The 15950-nt window shown below is 35.0% G+C and overlaps 1 protein-coding gene and 1 pseudogene across 1 annotated transcript in view; one reads left to right on the forward strand and one right to left on the reverse strand.

The window, feature by feature from the left end:
- Positions 1-15950, reverse strand: part of CSMD3 (CUB and Sushi multiple domains 3) — an 831991-nt gene that overhangs the window by 666492 nt on the left and 149549 nt on the right.
- LOC102437966 overlaps positions 14559-15950 on the forward strand; it is a 28827-nt pseudogene continuing 27435 nt past the window's right edge.

The raw sequence follows: 15950 nt of genomic DNA on the forward strand, positions 1-15950 counted from the left end.
GCTTTGAGACATAGGCAAAGAAAAGCAGGATAATGGACATAATTAATAGCTTCTATAATTGAAACACTGTGTAACTCCAGCTCTGAGGCCCGGCTGGCTGAAAGCAGGTTTCTGGGGATTGTTTAGTTTCTATAATTGCAAAATAGTTGCTTAAAGTGCAGCTCAGAGCTGGGCGGCGGCAGGCGGGGAATCTTGGCTTCCTCCATCACTGGAGCAAGCAAGTCTCCTGTTTGCTTCAGCTGCCTGGCTGCTGGCCGCCATCTTGGTTGGCAGTTAATTTGCATATTGCCCTGATTATCCAATGGGAAGCGTGTTGGAGGTAGTTAATTACCATGTTTGTCTATTATTAGATAGGATCACTGTAACAGCAAGTTATTGATATATTGTTTTATTGCTTTATTTCTTATTAAGAAACACTTAGTACTGACTGAAAACCATTTCCCATGACACTGCCAGTTCTCCATATTACTACCCATTTCCCATTCCAAGAATCCTTAATGTACTTGTGTTTTTCACACTTAAGGTGCTTGTTGACAACTTTTATATTTTATAGAAATTATATAAAACACAATATTGAGAGAGCCTTTCTCTAAATATTTGGTCTTAGAAGTCAAGAAAAGAGCTTTGGGACTAAGCCTTCAAATGGAATTTGTGGGCCAGAGAGAAATAAGCATTGTGATTTTCTTTTTTGAATAGGGTTGCCAGATAAATTAGAGAAAGTGTATTTAAATTTGAATTTCAGACAATGAATAATAATCATTTAATATAAGCATGTCTTGTATATCTTACGTATTACATATGTGTCCCGTATTTTTATTTGCTAAATTCAACAACCCTAATTTTGCAGGGAGATCCTTTAAGGACTCCTTCTGGGTAAACAGAAGAAGGTGGACTTGCCAATGCATAACAGACTTCATCTCCTACTATCACATTCAGAAGGGGCCTAGAGCTAGATGTGATTAAATGATTAAAAATTAATGTAGCTTTTTTTGCATAACGGTAAGTGTATTTTGGAATAACTCCATATCCATCATAACTTACTTAAAAAAAATTAGCCTACTTTTTTTCACTTCCATTCAAAGGAACAGTTATATATCCGTCCGGTACAAATATTTGAAGACAACTTACACAATGAGAAAACTTGTCTTCCAAAGCCTTTCAGCCCATTTATCAGGAAATATCATCCTCTTATAAGGTCTGCAGAAAATGTCACTGTCTCGCTCCACGGGAGCCTTGTCTCACTGATGGCCTGCAGGGTAGCCCTTTTGTCTACTGCCCCCTGATGCCATTTGTCTGAGAACCTTTTATATATTTCTGTCTTTTTCCCTATGGAGTAAACTCATGGGGAGGCTCTGGCCCTAAAGGAGAGCCTTCCATTGACCATCTGTTCATTCTGTGGGTGAGTATGTATGTTTGAGAGGCTAAAAATGGGAAGCAGAATCTAGGTCCTGGGCTCACTGTGGCCTCCTCTCCAGTTTTAGAGTAATACATACTAGTATAGTATTCTCATCCATGTATCACTACTATGATTACTGTCTAATTGCTTCAAAATGCAGGCAGAAAAGGTCAGAGAACACTCTCCTAACCGCAGCATATATATTTCTTATCTATTCTGAAAATTATTAATATTTTCTCCATTAATTCATTACACCATTATTGGCTTTCTGTGTGCCCAGCATGGTGCTATGTCTTCCCAAAAATTCTCTCTGCTCTGTAGACATTCTCTAGTAGAATATTTGATTATGATATGAGGTGACAGTAAGGTCAGATGCAAAGTGCCATGGGAAAGACAGAAAAGAAAAGAAAAACGAGTTAGGTTTACTTAAAAAACTCAGAGAAAATATATATTGAACTGGCTCTTAAATTATGCATAAAAGATCGCTTGGTGAAGATGAGATAAAAGGCATCCAGAAAAGGGACTTTTGCAAAACCAAGAGACATAAATACACAAGACTTGTTTGGGTAAGACAAGCAGATTGGAGTGAACAGAGTTTAAAGCATATGGTCCTGTAGACAAACAGTGGCAAAGTTAGAAAAATAAATTGGGGCCAGCTTGTGAATACTGTTGATTACTTTAAATTTTTGCCTGGGTACATGGAAGGCTTTCACAAAAGTTAAATGACATGATCAGGATTATGTATTGAAAATGTAATTATGGCAACAGAATCAAAGCTGAGTTGAAACAGAGAGCAAAAGGACACTGGAATCAGCTAGGAAGTTTCTTCAACTAGAGAAAAGAAGGCATTATGCCGATGGCAAACTAATTTCCTATTCACCAGCTAAAGTCACTCCCCTGGCTCAGGAATCTATCATGGCTTCTTATTCCTCATGCAGAAAGCCTCACATTTTCCTGGCAATAATGACATCCACAATTTAAGCTCACTCTTCTTATATAATCATTTCTTATTCTAGTGTTTTTGTTTAAGAGTCCTCCTAAAACTAGTAAAAAAATGACTTGAAGATCTGAAATCTAGCTCAGGTCCTGCTACTCAGGTGTGTGACCTCAGGTGAGTATTTAACCCTTTTGTAGAGCAATTTTCCTTTCCTGTAAGTTGCATGAGTGCATGGACGACGTCTACCTTGTCCTCTGTTTCATTTCAGCCTAGACTCTAAATATTTATACCCTTTGGGGGTCGAACGACCCTTTCACAGGGGTCACCTAGATACATGCTGCATATCAGATATTTACATTATTATTCATAACAGTAGCAAAACTACAGTTATGAAGTAGCAACGAAAATAATTTTATGGTTGGGGGTCACCACAACATGAGAAACTGTATTAAAGGGTCACGGCATGAGGAAGGTTGAGAACCACTGCTAGGGCCTAAAGTATATTATATAAGTGTTCAGTGAACACTTACTCATTAAGTGGAGTGATAATATTTGCCTTCTGTATCAGACAGGGGTCCTGTAAGGATCAAGTAAAAGAATGCAGGGATAAGCATTTATAAACAGTTTAACCATGTAAAAATAGTTATCTGATTATTATTTGATTATATGTATGTTCTGCTCACAAAAAAATAATGCGTATTTACCACAGAAAAACTTTGAATAATAATAAATCACAAAATTCACCAGAATTATTATGCTATTCAGAAATAATCAGCAAGATGAGCTCACATCCAGGCTTTTTCTATGGAAATTATATGCCTTACAATAAAGATCATTTGGCACAGAATATTTTATACTCTATTTTTCTATCAATAATAGATTATAAAAATTATGCATGTCATTAAATGTTTTTTACAACATGGCCTTAGCTGTACATTATTTTTTTATTCACATTCAGTAACTTAATTATCTGACTTATTAGATAATACCATTTCTGTTCTTTGTGGAAAAATTAAATGGAGAAGTTGTTTTTACAAAGAAGTCAATTTACTGAATGAAACACCATAGCAGGACTCAGCATTGATGCAACATACATATATTTGATAAGCAGATAGAACCTTAATAACTATAGTTGCTTCTGTTATAAAGGGTGGATAGTATTAATAAATGGATAAATGCTGAAATAATCAATCCATGGATACTTATTTACTTGACAATATGTCTAAAAAGATCAACACACCTAGAAATCCATTGCTGTGTAATGGGTACCATGTGGACTTGGAATTGTGATCTTGGACTCCCATTCTAGTTCTGCCATGGATTAGGATCTGGGTGACCTTTGGTAAGTCACTTAATCTCCATGAGCTCCAATTTTTCTTGTATGTTCACTGGATGTAATAATAATCATGGCAAGTGGTTGTTAATGAGGATTATATGGCACTGTGCTTATAACCTGCCTAGTACACTGCCTGACACATGGTAACCACTGAGTATAAGCTATTGTTAGTATTATCACGATTACTCAGCACACATGCCATCATCCTGTCAAATCCCAACAAACTCAAAAGAGATTTGCAGCATCTTCACAAGTGGCTCACACAAGGATGATTCTTATCTATCCCCAGAATAAACCATAAAATACTATATACATAACAAATAATTCTGATCAAATTTTACAATAAACTCATTAACTCAATAGGTTTAAAAACATTTAAAATTTACTTTTCAGGGATGTAGAGTTCTTACATTTGTAAATGGAAAAAACGATAATATAGGTTGGCTTGTTTTTGTATGTATAGTGTCTATCATGAATATTCTGAGTAAATATATATAAAACAAATATTAAAGATATTTTATCATGATAAAACACACCTTGTTGTTACTCAAACTTTAAATTTTACCCTTTTGAAAACAACCCAAGTTGTACTCTATAATTGGTCTTAATTTCCTAATATAAGGAAAGATTCTATACATATAGGTTTTACAATTCTTCTTTGAAAAAAATATTTATCCTGGATTGTATACATATAGCTTTTGAAGTTCTTCTTTGAATAAAGATGAAATAAATTATGTATTTTGGGAAATATGTTAAACTTCCTACTATATAATACACATACAAAATTGACAAATATGTCCCTGACCAATATTTTTAAATAACATTTCCTTTCCTTTCATACATTAATTCAGGTGTTTTTGTTTGTTTTTTCCCCGACATACAAAGCACATTCCTACATATTAATTCAGTATTAACAACCTTTTTTGTATAAGCTAAATAACTATTTCAATTAATTTGCAATTTTAGTTATTACTATTTAATCATTACTCCCTCAGAGTAGGAGTGTAACCACAGTAGCTCACTGAGGCTCTCCTGACCACTTCAGAAACTTCAGCGCATTCTGTGAATCTGCACTTAACCTAGTTAATATTTATTGTCATTTGGAATAATATGTAGGATTATCAAAATCATTAAAAAGAGCCAATATTAAAGATGTTCTAATATGAAATTACTTAACTCTCAAGAGGCAAAGCAACAATTTAATTTTCTGACTGTAATATATAATTTCTAATTTTATTTTCCAATAGATGCTGAGCATTAATTATAACCATCAGTATGCTAATAAAAAATACATTCACACTTAAAATGGTATTAGTAATATACTAGTTGTATAGTATATTTCTAGTATAAAAATACAATTTGGGTGGAATAGTCTTTTTTTTTAAATTCTTTATTATTGAAAGTACTAGAGGCCCAATGCACGAAATTCATGCAAGGGGCTCAGCCCTCGCAGCCCCACCTTTGTCCGAAGGTCATCCAGAAGGACATCCGGAAGGTCATTTGGCTGTCTGGTCTAATTAGCATATTATACTTTTATTATTATAGATTATATATGTCCCCAAAAGAAAGAATTCTTACCATTTGCAATAGCATGGATGAACCTGGAGAGCATAATGCTAAGTGAAATAAGCCAGTCAGAGAAAGATAAATATCACATGATCTCACTCATTTGTGGAATATAATGAACAACATACACTGATGAACAAAAACAGATCCAGAGACAGAGAAGCATCAAACAGACCATCAAACCTCAGAGGAAAGGCAGGGGAGGGTGGACGGGAGAGGGTTGAAGGGGGGAGATAAGAGATCAACCAAAAAAACTTGTATGCATATAAGCATAACCAATGGGCAGAGACAACAGGAGGGTGAAGGCCTAGGCTGTGGAGCGGAGGCGGGCTGGGTGGGATAATCTTTTAAACCACCATCAGGTATTAAACTACTTCTTTTTAGTAAAACCCTTAAGTTAAAAATTGCTTCATCACGTGTTTTGTTTTGTTTTGTTTTACTGTGATATATTTTAGGTTGCGTTCCCCAACACAAAATAGGCACATACCTATTATATTGGTACATAGGGTATTTTTAGCCGCCTATTTTCATGGAGGATGAATATATAAAGACTCAGGTGAATAAGCAGCTTATCCAAATTCACACCATTAATAAGTGGTGAATGTCAGTTTTGATGTGAGGTGTATGATTTTTTTTCCCACTACACCCTGCTGCATATAATCAATATGGAAATTGTAATTTCCATAACATTACAAAGTGCTGAGTAAATGGATACATAATGAAATGGTTTATTAGAGGTTAGAAAAAAGGAAAGAAGTATCTGGACATCAATGTGCTTCCTATACTTAAAATGGTATTAGTAATATGCTAATAGTATAGTATATTTCTAGTATAAAAACACAATTTGGGTGGAATAGCCTTTTGTTCTAATTATTATTGAAAATACTAGAGGCCCGATGCACAAAATTCATGCAAGGGGCTCGACCCTCGCAGCCCCAGCTTTGTCCGGAATGTCGTCCAGAAGGACGTTTGGCTATCTGGTCTAATTAGCATATAATGTTTTTATTATTATAGATAATAAGTAATATTCTGGGGGACTGCTCTCTCAGGGCGAGGGCCTTGGCCATCAGAACATGAGTAAGAAGAACAGTGCTTGATTACAGGCTAAAACTCCATCAATTATCTCAACCCAACCTCTTCTCTGCGCTCCTGATTTATACACCCAACTGCCTATTTCACATCTTCATTCAGATGCCTTCTGGGCATCTCAAATATAACATATCCAAAATGAGTTTCCTGTTTTCTACCAGGTCTATGCCATGTTTAGTCACCAGTGCTGCCGCCTTCCCAGCTGTTAAAAGGAGAAGGCTGGGAGTCCTCCTCATGTCTTTGACTCAACTCATACCTATTCTTCTATTCATCTTCAAACTCTACCACATTTATACCCAGAATATACATCCTACCTGCTCTCTTCTTTCCACCTCTACTGCTGCCACCTTATTTCAACCAGCACTCTCTCCTGAATGCTGTCATGTGCTCCTACTGGTCTGCCTGTGCACACTCTTGCCTCCCTGCAATCCATCTGCCTACACAGCACAGTGATAATCTTAAAAGATAAAGGGCAGCATGGCACTTCCAGTGTAAACCTTGTAACAATTCCCTTATCATTTATAACACCACCCATGTGCTCTAGAACACACTACTGCAGCCTAGAAAAAATAAATCCATTTGCATACTCTGTCCTTCCTAATCTCAGCCAAACTTGCACTGACCTGAAGGCTGTATATACATACATACATATATGTACATACATACATACATATGTATAGTACATGCATATGGTGTTTAGTAGCATTTATGCAAAATAATTACATTTATTATTTATGGAGACTACAAATCTCTCCAGGTTAGAGGCTATGCCTCTTTGGTTCATCAATGGTTCCCAGTGCATTGTGTAACCCCTGCCATCTAGAAAGTGCTAAGCACTAGTGAATTAATTGTCTTAGAGTAGAAATTTCACAAAGAAACAAGATCCACTATCAGGTTAAAGGGAGCAAATCCAAACCATTTTTATCTCAGAACTCTTTCTACAGACAGCTTAATATTCAAGATCTTGCATTATCTTGATTTAGATGGCATTGCATGGAGCTTATTTATGGATTCAAATCATTTCCTTACAGTCATAGGTCTGCTATAAGGAGTCTAAGCTCTGATAAATATCCTTATTTCAAAGCTGGGTTTTGCAGTTCTTTGTTTTCTGAACCTCTGCTGGCATCATTTTAAGAATGCATGAAGTTAATTGAGAATTCAGTCCCTTGCATTTTATAGCAGTTGTCTTCGGGTATTGTACAATGTCAAAATCCTCCTGTAGCTTACTTATTATCAAAGGTTTATTGAAAGTGGAAATATTACATTTCAAAATTATGATGAGCTTTATGCAACCAATCTTCTCTGCTGATCTGTGTCCCAGAATGGTCTAAATTAAACATTAACTAGATATTGAGCTAAATGGTAAATTGTTTGATGGCCTGTTTTACTTTTTCTTTGATGACTGCATTATTACCAGAAAACATATCATTACAGAAACACGTACATTCCTCACAGAATCTGTTTAAAATGGAGTTTTACCATTTTAATGGAGAGTTACATAGTCATATTTTTAAGGTGGCCCTTACCTTGTCAAAAGACATGTGACTTTTTGAAATTGTATGTTTGTTTTCTTTAAAAACTTTAACACAGAAAGTTTTGCTTTTATGTTATCCCCTGTAAATCAAATTACTGCATTATTAGTTCATTTTTAAAGTGCATTTAATAAATTGTTTACAAGGAATTAGAATAGCTAAATCTGCACATTTTAATGTACTCCTCCACCCAGTTCACTGGGATAGTTTTTATTTTATAAATGGAAGTTCAACATAGATTTTTTGTGATTACATACCCAACAGCTATAGCCCAAACTTCTACAACTAATACACCACATGTTTTGCTACTAAAACAGAGGGACAAAGCTGGTAAAAGTAAAGCAAAATCAATGCTCTATTGATGGCACTTGAATGAAATTGTAAATTTACTGAAACCATGCTAAATTGTAACACTTGACATCATACCCATTCTGTTGCTATAAACCAGGGTTAATATCAAGCAACTTTCCACTGCATAATGGCTGCTGTTTTTGCTTAAAATTAATTACACATGTGTTTAATTACACAGCAGTTTTTGAAAGTGATTATATAAAATGTTATTTATTCTTGGTCTTGCTCAGATCTCTCAAATTATAGTTCTCTAACTCTGAAAGCAACAATGAATTTTAATAAAGGGCAGGGTTTGCAAATTACTGTTGCCTGGTTGCTGCCAGTGACGAAAAGCCTCTTTTAGATTAGAAACTGAATAAAGTTCTATTGTCTTTGTTCATCTGTGAGAAGGGACTTGAATTACTTGACTAAGCCACCAGAGGATGACCAGTAGACATTCCTCTTGAGAGGCCACTTAGAACTGCCTTTGTCATGGGATTGCTATACAGACCTTCTTTGATGTTGCCTTTCATTCTGAAAAATTTCCATCTGAAACTCCAAAAGTAATACTATAAGCAACTCTCAAATAACAACTTTACTCGGTGTACCTAAATAGCACTTAAGCCTGTTTTCTGTTTTGTTTTGTTGTTTTTTTTGTCATCCTTTTCAGAACCTGATGTGACTCAGGCACATGTCTACATAAACTGATTTAGACTGATTTATCTTTGGTTCAAGCTGCCAACCCAGTTGTATTTAATGTGAAAACAACATGATATACTCTAATGATTCAGCAACCTATTTATAACATGTAATATAGACACTGAATGATTCAGCAACCTATTTATAAGTAGACTTTACACTAACATGTAATATAGATGATGAGTATATTTAAAGAAGAAAGTGTCCTTGAATCATCTTTTAGAATTAATCTACTTTTCATCAAAGCAGATGTCTAGGTATTGGACGCTCTGTTAGAACCAACCTAGTTTTGGACAATTTATGGAATCACAGAAGGATAAATCGCCATTGGTGATCCAAATTTGGAGTCACACCTGTTTGTCAACTTAATTTTTTAAGTGTGCTTTTATAATGCTTTCTATGCTCTAAAGATTTTTCTTTTTACTTTTTTTATATAGTAATTTTTATCAAATGTATATAACTAAAGTATCAAATACCACTGAAAGACTTATAATAAAAAGTTACTTCTATATAAGATGAGAAAAATATCACACCTACTCTCTAGATTGGATGTGTGAAGATAAAATATGTGAAAGCACTTTGTACAGTGACTTACATAACAACCAGTCATTAAATGTTAGAAGTATCACCATAATAAAAAACATTCCTGCCGTGTATATTTTTGTCTACATTATAATATGTAACATGCATCATTCTTTATTTTGATCCATTTCCCACCTATAGTTTTAAAATATTACCCTAAAGTTTCTCAGCAAATCTATACGGTATACAGGATAAATAAAACATGAAGACCTGAAAATTAAAATAATACAAGAAAAAATATCACTATTGACTTTTCCACATAATAACAACAATTTATGTGTGTATACATAGCATTACATACATTACATATGTGTATGTGTAATATAATACGTATGTATGTGTGGGTATACATATATTTCTGTGTTGATATGCATAAGTTGATTTTTCTCTTTTTAAATAAACAAATGTTCTGAAAATGAGAGCATTTTTTTCACTTTCTACAGCAGAGAATCCATTTTAAAACATCTTTCTAGAGAAAGATTAATTTTATATTGTTATTTTATGAAATATACTAGATCATGCAGTAAGTTAGTACTTTAAAATAAGTCTTGTATAGATTCTTTGTAAGAAAAACTACACTGTTTCAAAAGAACAAAGGTTAAAAGGAATCTGCAAAGACTCATAATGTGTGACGCTGTTTTATTCACTCTTCCCATAAATGTGTGGCACCTACACAGTAGCAGGCAATGTGCTTGCCACGTGTGACACAGTGTGCATACAACATGCCTGTGTTCTGTGGCCTCTCCAAGGTTATACTCCGCTGAGGTATATGGAAGTTAGCAATTATATTAAATGCAATACTTATTTTAAGGGTGTGAGTTGTTCCATTATATTTAGGGTATAAGATTTTTCCACATTTCATTTATTATACTTTCATCTATTTTAACAGTAAGTATAACAGGTGTTGCTACCAACGTTCTGAAGTAAAACACCTTATCCAAACTTGGGAATTCGAGGAAGTCTCACGCTGCTAAGATGAGATCTACATTAGAGGTATGAATTGTTCTGAAAGTTTATTTTACAGAACACATACAGCACAATTTGTGCTAAAGGAAGGCTAAGATCATCTGAGCTATAAGTAGAGAGCAGGAGTTAAATACAAGGAAAGTGATAACGGAAATTTCCAGTACTGTATCTCACATTTATGCCTCCTTGTGGATGAAGCAAAAAAAAAAATTCATTGTCTCCTTTTATCCACGGGGGATATGTTCCAAGACCCCCAGTGGATGCCTGAAACTGAACACTATCATACCCTGTATATACAGTATTATGTATTTCTCTTATTCATAAAGTTTAATGTATAAATTAGGCACAGTAAGAGATTAGCAACTATAATAATAATAATAACATTATAACGTTGCTGTAATAAAAGTTATGTGAATGGGTCTCTCTCTACTCCAAAATATCTTATTGTAACCCCCCCTTACTTGTAGTAAGTGACTTGGTGTAACTCATTTCACGGAATCCCTTCCTGAAGTCTTTGCATTGCCTCAATGCTTTCTGGCACAACATGCTGCTATCAATTGAAATACCTTTTTCTGTTCAGATCTTCCAGCAACAAATGTAATGCCTTTTCCATCTAAACTAAGCACTTATCACACAGTGTGACCATAACTTTTGAAGTCTGAGGTGTGACGACAAAACTAGCACGAGTTTCTTTTTTCTTCTACAGGATTTCACAGACTGAGCCAGTCAGAGAAAGATAAGTATTACGTGATTCCACTCATGTGGAATCTAAAGAACAATATAAACTGATGAACAAAATAGATCCAGAGACATAGAAACATGGAACAGACTGATGAATCTCAGAGGGAAGACAGGGGTGGGCAGGTGGGTAGAAAGAGATTAACCAAAGAACTTATATGCATATATGCATAGCCCATGGACACCTATAACAGTGTGGTGAAGGCCTGAGGCACAGGAAGGTGGCAGGCTAGAAGGGATCAATGCGGGGGAAAGGGAACATCTGTATAACTTTCAATAAATATAAATTAATTTTTTAAAAGGCAGTAAGAAAATATACTGTGATAAAGAAAAATATGTATACTGATATCTATTTTTACCCACCCACTGCCATGTGTTTACATACAGTGAGTGCGTTTGTGGTGTGAATAACTGGGGAGCAGATGTTATTTTATACATTCATAGTAGTTCCTTGACCACCACCCCTAGTAAATTCATAATGCATGTTTGGTGATTTGAATATGGCCCCAGCATGAGTGTCATACATTTATGGAGAACCTATAAGAGACATGATTTTTGTTCTGAGTACAGTGTATAAGAAAAATACAACTTCTGATCTTCTGCATCATCTGCCTTCTGATTAAGAAAACATTTCTAGGCATTATTACTGTCTCTTTCCCTACCTTCAATTATTACATTCAATAACTCTCCCTTTAAAAAATCTACAAATCATCATTTCACTCTTTCACCCTCTGAATCAACTTGTTTCAGGAAAAAAAAAAAAGAAGGAATGCTTGAAAGTGCTATGGTGAGTGATGGTTTACTAAAGATATGTTTACAGTAATTAGGTTGTTTTCATATATTATTCATAGCAGACAATAATGTAATTCTTTAAAAGAAAATCTTAAATGTATCTCTAGTCTGAAATATACAGTAGATTAATATATGTTTTGGTCATCTTAAAATGAAATAATTTCTGAGTACCTATAGATCAGAAACACTGTAGCATTCTATATATAATAGTGACACCAACATGATATGAAACTAAGAGATGATTCTAGGGATCAGATAATTAAGACTCTTAGAGTGTGAACACATTTAAGTCTTTTATACAAGCATGCCCTGGTCTATGGAACCACAGGAAAATCTCATATTTATACTAATAAAAGCGTAATATGCTAATTAGACTGAACGTCCTTCCGGACGACCTTCCAGACAAAGCCAGGGCTGCGAGGGAAGCCGGTGCCAGCAGCCAGGGGAAGGAAGACCTATTATTGCATAATTTCATGCACCGGGCCTCCAGTTTTCTTAATACCATTTTTATGGTTTTAGAGAAGCAAAGGAATTCACTGATCTAAACTTGTTGACAGACTGGCTTTCTTTGTGATTTGAACAACTAAATTTAATGACTCTGTTTCAAGTTTCAAGAAGAAGATAAAAAGTCTGACATGTTTTGATTGATCAGTTTCAAAATAAAACCAAAGAAGTGATCCACATAGGTTGCAAGTGTTTCCATTTAATATTTTCTTGTCGTATATAGAAAGACAAAAGGAAAGCTAAACATTAATACAACAGGCTCAAGTTGTTCTTCAGAACTTTAGATTTGTAGATTTAACCTTTCTCAGGCTGGTGGACCATTTGTTGTTAATGGTATCAGTGAAATTACTAATCAAGATAAAAGTGCCTTCAAATTAATTACAGCTGACCTTGGAAAAAATCATTATCTTCTCAATGGATGTTCAATTAAAGGTGAGAGAATGTCAGTGTGACTTTGGGTCATTAACTTATGACTGCCAATCTTATTTTCTTAAAGTTGTTTACTATCAAGTAAATATGATAATAAATCAGTTTCACACTAATATTTACAACATTATATGGTATAATGCAAGCACATGTAAAACAAATAAGAAAACTTTGATAAATCCTACTATGTTCACTTGCCTTTTCTGTACTACTTATTTTTTTATGGCTATATTCTCTATTAGACTGCATAACCTTTCAAACTTTCTCCTTCATCTTTGAGCCATTTATAAATTTTTGAAACAGTTTATAATGCTTGTTTCAGTCTTTTATTCTACCTCAGTCAGGCTCAGCTTCTGTAAATTTTCAAAAAAAATCTGGTAAGAGAGAGAGATATTTTCAACTTATAAATCTATTTCGACAAAATGCAGGAAAACTAGCATTTTCATACATTGCTGGTGAAAAAGAATTGCTCATGTGCTTTCAGATAGTAATCCAAAAACATATTAGAATGTATTACTCTAACTTAGGGATCCCATACTAGCATACAGATTAAAAGCAACAAAAACAAGAAGCTTACTAACTATATTTTGTAGTAACTATAATCTAAAATTCTGAGCCACAAATAGTTGAATTGTTACTTAGTCATACAATGAAACAGATCTATGAGTGATACACATGAGACACTCATCCTATATAATAAAAGGGTATATGCAAATTGACCCTAATGGCAGAATAACCGGGAACGGCCAGTTGCTATGATGTGCACTGACCACCAGGGGGCAGATGTTCAACAAATAAGCTTCCCCTGGTGGTCAGAGCACTTCCACAGGGGGAGCACCGCTCAGCCAGAAGCTGGCTCATGGCTGGCCAGTGCAGCGGTTGTGGCAGGAGATTCTCCTGCCTCCTTGGCAGTGCTAAGGATGTCTGACTAACAGTTAAGCTGGCAGATGGACATCCCCCAAGGGGTCCTTGACTGTGAGAGGGCACAGGCTGGGCTGAGGGACCCCATTGAGGGCACGAATTTTTGTGCACTGGGCCTCTAGTTAGTGATAAAGGTATCTGCTTAGTTATGTATGCTTTAAGCTTATACCTTTAAAAAAAGCTTAAAAAATTATGATCTAATTATGTTTATATCTACATATATCCATATGGAAATGAGACATGGTTAGGAAACTTTTATACTGTGCCATTAACACTGGTGAGCTTGAACAGGGAATGAGATATGAGGAATGTTGGCAAGAGTTCTAATAATTCTATTTTCATTTTTTAATCTATAATAATAAAAGGGTAATATGCAAATCAACCAAACGGCCAAACAGCTGAACAACCATCCGGATGCCCTTCCGGACACCCTTCTGGATGACCTTCCAGACGAAGCCGGGGCTGTGAGGGCTGAGGCAGCCGGGGCTACAAATTTTGTGCATCGGGCCTCTAGTCTATATAATAAAAACCTAATCGACCCTTACAGCAGAACAACCAGAACAACCAGTCGCTATGATGCGCACTGATTACCAGGGGGCAGACACTCAATGCAGGAGCTGCCCCCTGGTGGTCAGTGCACTCCCACAGGGGGAGCACCGCTCAGCCAGAAGTCAGGCTCAGGGCTGGCGAGCGCAGCAGCAGTGGCGAGAGCCTCTCCTGCCTCCACAGCAGCGCTAAGGAGCAATGAGCGGAGCAGTAAGTTGCAGCGAGCAGGAAGGCGAGCAGTAAGGAGCGAGGGGTCCAGACTGCAAAAGTTCACAGGCCAGGCTGAGGAAGCCCCACCCCCATCCCAGTGCATGAATTTCGTGCACCAGACCTCTAGTTGTGATAATAAACCCACATTTTTTGTAATTTGAAAAATTAAGTTTCAAAAAATTAAGAGAATGAAAGAATAAATGCTGTGTCAATTTACAAATTTAGAATATAAACATTTTGTCAATATTGAATATACTGAAGTTGAAACTGCACTCTGTAGAAAATATCCATAAATAAATGTACACTGGATAATAGGAGTAAAGAACCATAATGTCTTTAATTTACCCTTAAATGAACAGGAAATATATAGTATAACACAGATAGAGACTAAGACAAGCAGACAGGGCAAATAAAGAAACTGGTCTTAAACTTAGATAATAGGTCAGTCTGAAAAAATGTTATATGAATGTTCTTTTTACTCTTTTTTTTTGGCACTTTTCTGTAAGTCTAAAAAAACTGTTTAAATATAAATCATTATAGGGGGACTCAATTTATCTTGCCACTGACTTAAAAGTACCTCTTCTATTTGGCTTCCTCATCTTACTTTCTTCTACCTCCTTGTGTTTTTTCCCCACATCCCAAGCAAATATTGCTGTCTGCTATACCATGGATTTAGACTGTTCCCCCTTTTGATAAGGTCTTATTTTGCAAACTAATTTTATTCAGATCTACACTCAAATATTGTCTTACAGAGAGACATTTCCTTATTAGTCTTTTTAAAAGAACACTCTTATATATCTAATTATATATCCTAAATGTGCTTTATTTTTCCTCAGAGCACTTTATTTTGTATCTCTTCTGATTAAAATGTTAGTCAATGATCACAGGGTCTTCATTTTGTTAATTACTACAATCCCAAAACCCAAACAGTTCTTGGAGTAATGTAGACACTAACTGAGTATTTGTTGAAAGAAGCAATAAATGCAATGATTAGACATGAAGTTTAAATATGGAATATGAATTTATAAATTTCAAATAAAAAAAGCAGATGATGTAAGAAAGATAACTGGCCCTACATATTTTTTAAACATTTTTGACTCATTAAGCCTTTAGAAATTAGGTAGACAGAGTTCCAAAATTCTTACATTCTAATATTGTATACTGAAATCTGTTCTTTTTCTAATAAGTACTTAAATTCAACAAATAATTTTTGTTGAAAAATCTCAAAACATATTCACAATTCAATAAAAAACAGGGTAGATTCATCTATTTCTTCTAATATTTGCTTTTATAAAAATAAAAAAGAAATTTTAATATGTCTCTGTAATATTTTGAAAAGATATCTAGTAGTACATATGGCAAATTATCATAAAGTATAGC

Source organism: Myotis lucifugus, unplaced genomic scaffold (assembly GCF_000147115.1).
Source record: "Myotis lucifugus unplaced genomic scaffold, Myoluc2.0 scaffold_17, whole genome shotgun sequence".
Classification (NCBI taxonomy): Eukaryota; Metazoa; Chordata; class Mammalia; order Chiroptera; family Vespertilionidae; genus Myotis; species Myotis lucifugus.